Here is a 12,098-nt window from a genome sequence, read left to right as displayed (position 1 = left end):
GACTGAACTCTCAGAATCTACATGGCAGTTTTACATACTATAGGTGTTTAGGAAGCAAGGGTTTCCTCAACTCATGACATCTTTTATTTTCAAGATGACTCTCTTGAAATCTCAGATATTGAGGCCAATTTTCACTGAAAATCAACTCATTCCAATATTTGGTTAATGTCACTTTATTACATGACTCCAACTCTTTAGCAACTATAATAGCATAGTATCTATAATAGCATAGGAATACAAAGCTCAGAAATTGAAATTCAAAATCTTTTATTAAGAAGCTAGCATGTGGCCAGCTGGAATACTAGGAGCTGGAATGCAATGATGAATAATATGAGATCCAGACTACCGTCCTAAAAGAGCTGAAAAAAATGAGTCACAATAGGGAATAAATAATCATAAGCCAATGTGAGAACTCTAATTAATAGAGATGGTTCAAAATGCTAAGAGCAGACAAACCATGGGGGGGGGGTCATAGAAGATGTCATTAAAGAAGATGATAGATTAGCTTAAATTTAAAAGGAGAGCACAAGCTTTCCCGGTTGACAAGTGATGGGGAAAGATGCAGTTTCCTAGGATGCTAATGAATTTCTTTGTAGATTTATTTGCATGTAATTCCCTCTTTTCCTCAGCCCTAAAACACCATATCCTTATTCTTTTTTTTTCCCCTTACAATATCTCAGCAGGGGATGATAACTTAAAGTAATACTGTAAAAATCCAACCATGAAGCAAGGGGGAAAGCTCACACTAGATGTGAAACTCATCTCCCTTATTAAGGTTTGGGGAATTGCTACATGGAGCATTTTTCCCCTTAGCAACTGGATCACTGTTTTTGTGAATTTATCGTTAAATTAAACACCATGAAATCATTCAAGACAGCAAATTTATTATTATTTGCATGTGCTTCTCTCTTGTTTTGGAGTCTCCTCTGTATTCTCAGATTGGGGTTAATTACTCATGATTTCTCCCTTTGTATTCATAATTTTTCTCTGGCACTTTCACACTGTTATTATTGGGACTTCTTTTGTCCTACTTAATTAAATGCTGAAAGGCTTCCAGTTGATTTTGCAGTCTGCTGAGGTAGCTAGATAATTTGCAGTCTAAATAAAATGTTCAGCCTTGACTCAACTTTCAAGACCCACTCTTGCAGGCAATGTGTATGAGATGACGCCATTGGTGTTATTCATCTGTGATTAAAAACAAACAAACAGACAAACGTTTCTTTAGGATAAGCTTCACTATCCTTCAGACAGAACCTTTCTTCTTGGGTTGTGGCTTTCTGTGCTTTCTTTATAATTCATTCAGTATTGAGAACTAATTGCCATCATCACATTGAGTCACCCATGCTAAAGAAATAAAAACCAGCACTCCTTGGGTGACAGTGATAGTGCCAAAACAGCAGGCAGCTCCATGTGTGAAGCAATTGAGAATGGCTCTGTGGCACCAAGGAAAATGTCCTCTTTGCAATGCCTATAAGAGTCAGTGCTCTAAGAAGGCAGCTTAACACACAGAAACACATTTCTGTAAGGTCAGCTTGAGAGAATGCATTTCTCAAATAATAATAAAAAAAAAGCAGTAAAAATGAGGATGCTGGATAGCATTTGGTTGGCATTTATGTAATAAATAACAGTATATGCTTATGCACACTTGCATTATTGTAGTAAATAAACAAAGCCCTGGGATGAAATGACTTGAAATCTGAAAGCCAATGGCCATTGCATACAGACCTATGAAATATACAAATGGAGGTACTGTGGCTTTCTTACCACTTTGGGATCTTTAATGCACTGCTTAAGATTAATTAAAATAATAAAATGAAGCCCATAATTCCCATTTCTGTTCAGAAGAGGCACTGTGAAAATAATCAGACCTATATTTTTCCACAAGCACTTCCTACAGATTTGGCACACTGCTGGTTTCTCTCCACAAACCGTTTTAATCCATGGGCACTCTCTGAGTGCTCCTTTGTGATGGTGAGAGGGGCTCTGTAGTGCAGCAACTGCTGCTGTTTACTAAGCTCATCATCAGCTTGAAATGCATGCAGGAACCAAACAGGAGATTGGTTATCGATATGTGTGACATGGGAGTCAGCAGCCCTTTCAATGGAAAGACACCATCTCTGAATCCATTTGATCTTCAATATGGTTACATCAGGGTCTTTGAGAAATCTTATAATGTTCCCTTCAGGCTTTATGCAAAGTTAAACATAATACATGGAATCTCACCTGCTAAATATTCATTGAATCGTTTCTATGATCCCAGGCATAACAGACATTATGAGAGACAAGGAAATACAGAACTTGATTCAAACCTTGAACAGATTATAATTGAGTTAGAGAGCAGAACTACAACCAGAATAATGACATAAATTAAAAAAATACATATCAAATAAGATTTCAATGGTACATTTCATAATAAAAATATAAGTATGTATCAGTTAAGTAATAGGAGTCTCTAAAGCTTAAAAATCACCAAGGAAGGATAAAATCTTACTACTTCAAGTGTGATCCACAGCCAAGCACGTATCACCTGAGAGCTTGTTAGAATGCAGAATTTCAGGTCATGCACCAGATCTACTACAGCAAAAAAATAAAACAAGATTTTAACAAGATTAAACAAGATCCAGGTGGCTTGTATTCACAGTAAAGTTTGAGAAACACTGGACCAAACTACAAGGCCCTAGTGGGCAGAAATCCTAGCTATATATTTCATGGCAGATCTCCAGTCACTAGTCTCCCAACATTGATAGGTGATCAATAAATGCTCATTAAAGAAACCAATGTGGTCCATTGCTAAGCACTTACAACACAGGGGAAAATCCAGGGTACATAAGATAAAAAGGATGTACATGTTTTTAAAACATCTAGAGAAGCCCCACTCTGGGCTGCAAAAGTAATATTTAGATTAATTAGAAGAGTCATTATTTGGTTTGAGAATATCATTTGAATTCTTGGGGATTTATACTTGAAATATAATTTAAGGAACAGATATTTCTATTCATTAATGTCTATTAAATAATTAAAATTATTTATAATATTTTAAATAAAAAGTTATCTTTTGATATGCATGTTCAAAAATAGAAAAATTATAAATGTATGACTTCAGAACATAAATTAAAATGGACTTTAGGAATATTTTTCTTTCATATAATTATCCTTTATTGATAAGACCCTATAAAAATGTTTTTCTATTAAACTCTCAAAAGAATATTAACAAAAATATGACATCTCTTACTATGCTCATTACTGACTACATGAAAAGTTAGAGATTTATAACATTAGGAATGTAATCAAAAGGGCTTTAAAAATCATGTCTGTCTAATTTTTATTATAGGGTTTCTATAACTGGGCACAACTTCATGATTTTTTTTAAATGCTGAAAAATTCCAATATAAAAATCAATAAAAAACACAGAGAACATTATGTAAACATTCCTTGGGGTCTCTGAGTTATGTCTGATAACATAAAGAAGAGGCTGGTCTAAATCAGTGGCTCTCAACAATGACAACTCATTTTAACAGCCTGGATAGCTTACCAAAAATACCAGTGGGCAGGCCCCAGCCAGTCCTATTAAGTCAGAATTTCTGGGTGTAAAATTTACTGTCTGTCAGGTGAAGGAGGTCTGTCTATATTGTGTCAGTCCTTTATAGTTTTTTTTATAATTACATTTCTCTTTTATACACATTGTACATTATTATCAGTATTCATATTTTGCAGTAACTTTATTGGCATAAGCCATATAAGTACTTTGGCTAGGAATAAATAAAAGGCCCATTATGATAGAATTCAAAATCAATCTATAGTTCGTTTTTTGTTGACTCTTCAAGAAAGACAAAAAGGATGTAGGACTTATAGGTCTTCATTAAGTTATAACTCTGAGCCCTGTCTCTGATTTTACTCTTAAATGGAGATATAGAGCTGTTAAAGGTGGATGTTGATGATTCTTTGCAAGCACACCTCTACAACTCACTTCATTTTAGAAATTCATTTTTATTGTCATTTCCTTTGGGGTAACAGCTTAGTGTGTCTGCATAAGTCTTCCATTAAGTCAGGAGTCAAAATTTTAAGGTAATAAAAATTATACACAGTAATAAAAGTTTAGTTATAATTTCTAATTATTCAACACTATTTACCAAATATTTATTGAGGGTTTGCCATGTGTCAGGCTCTGTCCTACATATTGAGATATGACAGTGAAAATGGCAGACATGGTCCCTGTGCTCAAGGAACATACTGTCTAGTCCTGAGAGGCAGACAATACACAGCAGTAAATGAGATAATTTTTCAGGTAGTGGTAAGTGCTATGGAGAAACAAAACTGGACTAACGTGATCGTTATTGATAGGATGGGGTGGATGGTGAGGGAGGGCCTCCCTGACAATGCAACATTTGAGCTAAGACTTAATGACAAGAAAGAGTCATTCATAGGAAGATTCCAAAAAAAATATTCCAGGCAGAAAGAATAGCTAATTGCAAACCTGTAAGATAGGAATGAGTTAGGCATTGTCAAAGAACAGGACCAAAGCTTATGTAGCTAGAGCAGAATGAGCAAGAATTTGAGTAACAATAAATCAATTGAAAGAGATAAGTAGAAACCACGTGATGTGCCACTTCAGTCACCGTAGTGGGAATTTGAATGTATGATCTTGTATGTTCACTGAAGTGAGAAGCCATGGAATTTAAGCATTTGTGGGGAGATAAGGTAGGAAGAACAGTGGGAGGATTAGGTGGTGGATAACATGTCTTAGATAATGAGTATCTGGGAATCTCTCTGATTTTTGCATTGATTTTTATGGAAACAATTCCCTTTATAAGTTTATTTGCTTCAAGTTGCCTTTTCTTGGAGTATATCCTTAAAATATTTTGTGAAACTTCTGCATTATCTTACATTCAATAAAATACACTCAGAGAGTTCAAAAAGCTTGCCAAAGGCCACAAAGCTGGGAAGTGGTAAGACTTGGAGTTAAATTTGAGTTCTAAAACTTTAAGTTACATGTTCTAAAACTTTAAGTTACATTTTTGGTGTTAAAAAGAAATGAGAATAAAATGACAAAAACAAAACAAAATAAAAACCCTTCCTATTTATTACATATTATAATTTCGATTCTGAAGATAAGTACTTATGAAAATGTCCTACAAGAGTAATGTTCCAGAAAGCTGCAAAGTTCAAAATGTGAAAACTTTCAGTTCAAGGCAGTATGGCGATAACAATTTGTGATAAGCCCTATCCTAAGCCATCATTAAATTACCCATTCAAACCAAAGACAAAAACAAAAACTGTCAACAGCTCAGATTAAATCCAATGAAAGTGACCCATTTTCAGGATTCTAGGAGGAAGTCTGAACATCTCTGTTGATGGACAGAGCTTCTCAAGTCTCCAGGGAGGTGGAACAGGGATGAACAAGGAGCACAACATGGTAGGGGAACTAAGGGTGGATCCGGGTTCCCTGCAGTGATTAAATATTCATTTTTGCAAGTCCTTTCCTTAACTATCTCTAAACCTTCATTAAAATACTAAAGTTATAGTCTAGGCTTCTACATCTCATGGGGGATAAAAGCATTCCCCATGCTTAGGAAGAAGCAGACAAATGGAAAGTGGTTATCGCTCTAAGATTAGAGTTGGGTAATTAGGCTATCACAAATGGAGGCATTTTGTCCCCAACACAACTGGCAATGAACAGGGATACCCTCAGAACCATCTGGAAAATACTGTGTGGGCACTATTTTCCAACACATGAGAGCCTGTGCCACCATAATTCGGACTACATGTGGATGTAGGGAGCAATATAGTAAATTGAAACCTGAAGCCAGACTGCCTGGGTTCAAGTCCCACTCTTCTACTTACTAGCTATGTGATCTTGTATGTCACACCTCTATGCTTAGATTGTGTTGTCCTTAAAATAAGAATAGTAATTGTGCATATTTCATAGAATTAACATGAAGACTATGTGAGTTAAGTATACACAGGGCATGGAAAAGTGTCTAGTACATAACTGCTATGTAAGCATTGACTATGATTATCATTTAGTATTAGTATTGCTGTTGATGTAGTTATGTAGCTCTGGGTCCTTAGGCTGAATAAATGTGTGCATTACAGACAGGGGCTAATAGAGTCCTGTATCTTCAGACTATAGATAGCTATTTGCAACTTTTATCTTTAATCTATTTTCCATATGAAAAACATAAATACACCTGTAGATTATTGATGAAAACATACATACTTTTCAACCTAAAACTCTCGATGCTTATTTATGACAAATGGAGCAAAATTAATGGGATAAGATACTATGTGTACCATAAACACGATAAAATTATATATAAGAGAAAGTCTTCAGCATGACTATTTTTATAATCTTAATACCTGATACCATGAACAAATTAAGGTTTAAAAAAATATTAATTGACATGACAATAATTTAATGGATGCCTTTTGATTTTTTTTAATAGACTAAGAGTCACATGCTAGGCAGACACCAAGTTCAAACGTATTTAGCAAATGAGTCAGTGGACATATTTAAATGCCCAATAAATTGCAACACAAATCCTGGAAGCCACCAGTCAGGCCCACTATCCTCCTGGCTAGTATTAACTTAGGCCTTCACTGGTCTCTCCTACTCCTCTAGTTGAGCAGCCCTTCCCACTGGCTCATCCTAAGAATGGAAGCCATTGTAACTAAATGCATGCCGCAACTGAAATTACCTCTGCAAGAAATTTTAAACCTTTGAAATGAGTACATTTATTAAATGAAATGGTAAAGACAGGATTTGAAGAAGGAAAATAAGACTCTCCTTTTCCCCCCATCAGAATGCCATGTCCTTCCTGAACTTTCACAGACCCTCTTTTCACTGAGTCCCAGAATCAATGGACTGTCCCACCTCAGCTCATACCTCAGTCAGCCTGCTGCCAACCTTCACTCCTCCACACAGCCAGTGACCCTCCCAAGGCCAAATCTGCCTACTAATCCCAAGCAAGGTAGTGAATCTCAGCAGATGTTTCCTCAGCTAACTCATGTTCCCAGCTGACTTCTGTTTCATAAATGTCTCAGCATTCACTTAGCTCTCTGCATTATCCTCGCCTCTGAGCCCCAGAGAATTTCCATATCCTCTTTTAGGCCCTAACGCAGTTTTATTCACTATATGATACACATTATTTACGGCATTATCTGTGGGCTTTCCAGGCCATGATCTAGAAACTGAGAAATCAAGGCTAAATACGAGGTGGCCATGCTTTTGTGGACTTCACAGTTTAGCCAGGAAACAACATCTATGCAATTATTAAAACGTTATCTGTGCAATAAGAGTACCTGGGAGCACAGCAGACACTGACTGGAGAGGAGGTGGGGACCACTTCCTAAGAACTGACATTTGAGATGAGTCTAAAAGGACAAGACAAGTTCCATTAGTAGAAAAAGGCTGAGAGTGTAGTGGGTGGGATGGGAAATACATGTTAGACAAGGAAATAATATTTATAAAATCCAAAAATATTACCAATTCCAGTAGTATTAGTTTTATATTATCTTTTACTGTGGAGATTCTCTACTTGTCTATCAGTATCTCTTTCTCACTTACCCTTGGCACAATTTAAAAATATAACACCTACTTCTAGCTCCTGTTGTTTGAGTTCTCACTCCATCACAATAAAATATACAATCAGTACATGCCTCTGGAAAATGAATAATTTAATAAAATGAATTCAAATACCTAGTTGGACATCTGAAACATAAAAAGAAAAGAATGTGGAACACATTCCGGATGGATCAAATATTTAAATATAAGAAAGAAAACTGTACAATTATAAATGTGGAAAAAATGAGGAAATATTTTTTATAATCTTGGAGTGAGAATAGCCTAAATGTGACATCAATACCAGAAACTATAAAGACGTTTAACCAATTTGATGAAATAAAAATTAGATACATAAATTTGGCAAAAGGCAACAAGAGCAAATATAAAAATGACACTGTAGTTTTGCACCTTGAAATCCACTTCCCATCGTTTTTTAATCTGCTCTCCATCTCTGTGGCTGAATAGTGAACCTCCAGAGCTTCTGGGAATCCCAGAAATTGACTAAATTAGTGGCTCCTGGGGGCTCTCTGGTTTCCTTAGGCTCAGCCATGACGAGCCCCGGCAGGCTCTGTGGTCACTTGAATCTTGCTGTGCCACTCAGTCAATGATCACTGTTCTCAGTTTCCAGAAACCTCTCCATCCCCTCTTCCTTTCACCTAAGAGATAGTCAGCTCTGGGTTACTGCATAATCCCTTGTGGCTCCTCCCTCCCATATATTTTTATTTTTTATTATATTTTATTTTATTTATTTTATTTTATTTTATATTTTAGCTGTACGCGGGCCTCTCACTGTTGTGGCCTCTCCCATTGCGGAGCACAGGCTCCGGACGCGCAGGCCCAGCGGCCATGGCTCACGGACCCAGCCGCTTCGCGTCATGTGGGATCTTCCCGGACCGGGACACAAACCCGTGTCCCCTGCATCAGCAGGCGGACTCTCCACTGCGCCACCAGGGAAGGCCCCTCCCATATCTTTTTAAAACAAGGTCCTTTGAGTTTTGTAATTGAATTTTGTTTTCCAAATTATTCTAATTTGATTGTACTGTGTGTTTTTTGTTGAGACCCTGAGAGATACACTGGGAAGTTCAAATGTATATAATAGACAAAGATTAATATTTACAATATACATCATAAGGAAATAATAATTGCAACATTAATAGTAATGCTATTTATTGTGTACTCTATTCCAGTCACTTTGCAAACCTTGTTCCAAGAATCACTCCATTAATTCTCATAAATATACTTAGAAAATTTTAATTTTACTGATAAGTGAACTACAGTTTAGAGACACAAAGTAGTTTGCTCAGAGTCACATGGACAGTACTCAGAGTCAATTTCAGAATCCCATCTGATTACAGAACCCACACTCTTAACTATAATGGTATACTCAGAAGAGAAAAAAAGATTAAGTGATGGGAATAACAGCAAAAATAGTTAGCATTTATAATGTATTTACAGGCTATCAAGAATGTTTTTAAGCATTTTATTTATATTAATTCGTCTAATTCTCAGAAAAACTTAATGAGGAGGAAGTACGAAGCAATGTGCTCAAGTCCATACAGCTAGTAAGTAGTTTTCAAGCCTAGATACACTGATTTGAGAATCTATGAACTTCATCTCCATACTTTACTGATTCTTAGTAGTGAACAAAAAATTTACTGGAAAAGAAATACAAAGAAATATTTGCAATATATCAAATAATCAAAAATTGAAAATAACATTGAGATATTTCTTTTAATCTATAAGATTGGCCAAAATTATCAAGATTTTTTAAAAGCTAGTATGGATTTTTAAAATCTTTCCCCGTATGGGTGAGACTGAGAAAAAAATGGACACTGTCATATGCTACTAGTGGGAGTATAACATGGAATAATATTTTTTGAGAACCTAAATATTTATCATTAGATAATCCATTAAACAAATTATGGGACCATGCAGCACTGCCAAAATTGAACTCTATAGATATACCCATTGGCAGGAAGATGATTTGAAATCACATTTTTCAGTTTTAAGAAAAGCTTATAAAACAGTATGCCAAATATGATCCTAATGCTACCCCTTATGGTGCCTGTGTGAACTTAAAGAAGCCATCACCCACCTCCCCACTCCTCAGGGGAGAAGACGGTAGGCTAAGGTGTTCTTTTTCATTGATTCTTTGATCGAGACGCCTGCATGGACTACACATCTTGCCAGTGTACATGTCAACTCCCTGTAAACGGTGTTATACTTTAACTTAAATACGTTTTATCAGAAAAGAAAAATGCTGTTTATTATTATTATTATTATTTTTTACTTTTTTGCGGTATGCGGGCCTCTCACTGTTGTGGCCTCTCCCGTTGTGGAGCACAGGCTCTGCACGCGCAGGCTCAGCAGCCATGGCTCAGGGGCCCAGCAGCTCCACGGCATGCAGGATCTTCCCAGACCGGGGCAAGAACCCGTGTCCCCTGCATCTGCAGGTGGACTCTCAACCACTGCGCCACCAGGGAAGCCCCCCAAAATGCTTTTTATTTTGAAAACAAAGAGAAAGAAATAAAAGCCCACCCTTTATGAATGTATTTACTTTAACTATCTGGTTTTAATCTGTGGTAATAAAGAGTATTTACTGGCCTTGCCTATTTTGTCCAACTTAGACCACATGATCCATCACCTGAACTATTTTCTATCAATACCTCAATTCTGATTCCAGAACCTCCCAGAAATTCTCTAGCTCTTCATCAATTTCCAAATTCCTCTTATCCAATCTTATACTTGCATGCTGAGCTTCTCTTAATATCACAATGGTATGGATGGTTTTCAAATTCAGTAAATCTCAGTCTAAGCTATATTAGAATGTTTTTACTGCTCTTGTTCAGATCTGTCTCTCACTCCATAAAAAATGCAGACCTTTCACCACCCACTATAAACATTCTACCCGATATTCAACTCTCTTTTTCAGAAGGTTGACTTGCCACTTAATCAAGAAAATTAAAAGCATCAACATGAACTACTTCAGACTGGAAGCATCTGCCTTTTTTCCATCTTGTTACTTTTGAAGCCAACTTCCAGCTATGGTTTTAATCCCATTCGTTTTTTGCCACTCTGGGGACTTTGCTCCCTCTCTCCTACCACCTCAAGGTTTTTCTCTCTAGTATTTCACCTTCAGTTCTCTCTCAGCACATCATACACCATTTCTCCACCTAGAGTACCTCCCTCACTGACACTCCATTTCTTCTTTCTCAGCCAAGTGTCTTGAAAAATATCATACTCAGCTTTCCCCATATTTTCTCCCATTTGCTTCTCCAGCCCCTGCACTCTACCTTCTCCACTTCTCTGAAACTACTGTGACCAAAGTCATGAGAGACCAGATCACCAATTTTGCTAAATCCCATGGACACTCCCTGCAGTCCCTATCTTACTGGATCTCTGCTGGTTTTGATAAAGGTTTGCACTGATTTCTTCTTGAAAATTTTCTATTTTGGTGGTTCCCATGACATATATTATCTAATAATATTTCACCCAACCAAAAACTATGTTAACCTGTTTCATGTCTTTGCCACTATCTCTCAGTCTCTTTATCATGCTGTCCAGTTCCACCTTTAGCCTTCACTTTAGCTTCATTTATCAAGCTGTCTATTGTAGAACTTAGCAATACAGCAGTGAGCAACCGAAAGTCTCTATTCTCATGTAGCTTGCATCCTAGTTCGTGTCTGTGTGTGGTAAGTGAGGTCAGAGATGGAGAGACAATCTATAACAAAATAAACAAGGGAAAACAGCAGATTATGATATGTGCTATGCAAAAGATTCAGTTAACCTGATATGATAGAAGATGATTGGGAGTCTAATGAGGTTTCGTTGAGGAGGCAGCATTTGAACTGAGATTGAATGGCAAGATGAGGGCAGCCATGTGAAGTTGCCTGGAAGAGCAGTTCAAGCAGAAAGAATGACCAGTTCAAAGCTGTGGATGAACTGAGCATGTCTGAGGGCAGAGATTCTATTGGGCTGCAAGTCTTGTGGATAATGAGACACACTGTAGTCAGAGAGTGTGCTTGATCAGTAGACGCTTTAAAGCCAGAGTGAGGAGGATTTAATGGAAAACAGTGGAGTGATATGATGGAATTTATATCTTTAAAAATTAACTTTGTTTGAGGAAAGTAAATTGCAACCAGGGAGGGGTGGCAACAAGAAGACCAGTTAGGTGGCTTTTGTAGTGGACTGTTTAAGATATAACAATGATTTCCTAGACTAGCGTGGTACCAGCAGAGGTGGCAGCAGCGGCCAATTGCGGGTACATCTGGAGGTAGTGGCAGAAGTTGCTGGTAAATTAAGAATAAAGAGAAAGGGATAAATCAAGGCATTGGGTTGATCAGTGTGTGACTGATGATATGACTCATTAAGATGAGGGATGGGAGAGTAATTATGATGGTAGGGAAACAGGTATCAAGAGTTCTGACTTGACAATGTGTGTGATTATTATTGATATTCCTGTGGAGGTGCCAGGAACTTGGAAAAGTCCAGTCTGGAAGTTGGGGGAAAACACAATGCAGGTAATATAAATTTAAAA

Source organism: Lipotes vexillifer, unplaced genomic scaffold (assembly GCF_000442215.2).
Source record: "Lipotes vexillifer unplaced genomic scaffold, Lipotes_vexillifer_v1.1 scaffold393, whole genome shotgun sequence".
Lineage (NCBI taxonomy): Eukaryota > Metazoa > Chordata > Mammalia > Artiodactyla > Lipotidae > Lipotes > Lipotes vexillifer.
The sequence above is the reverse complement of the archived record's forward strand: the minus strand, read 5'-3'. Positions refer to the sequence as shown.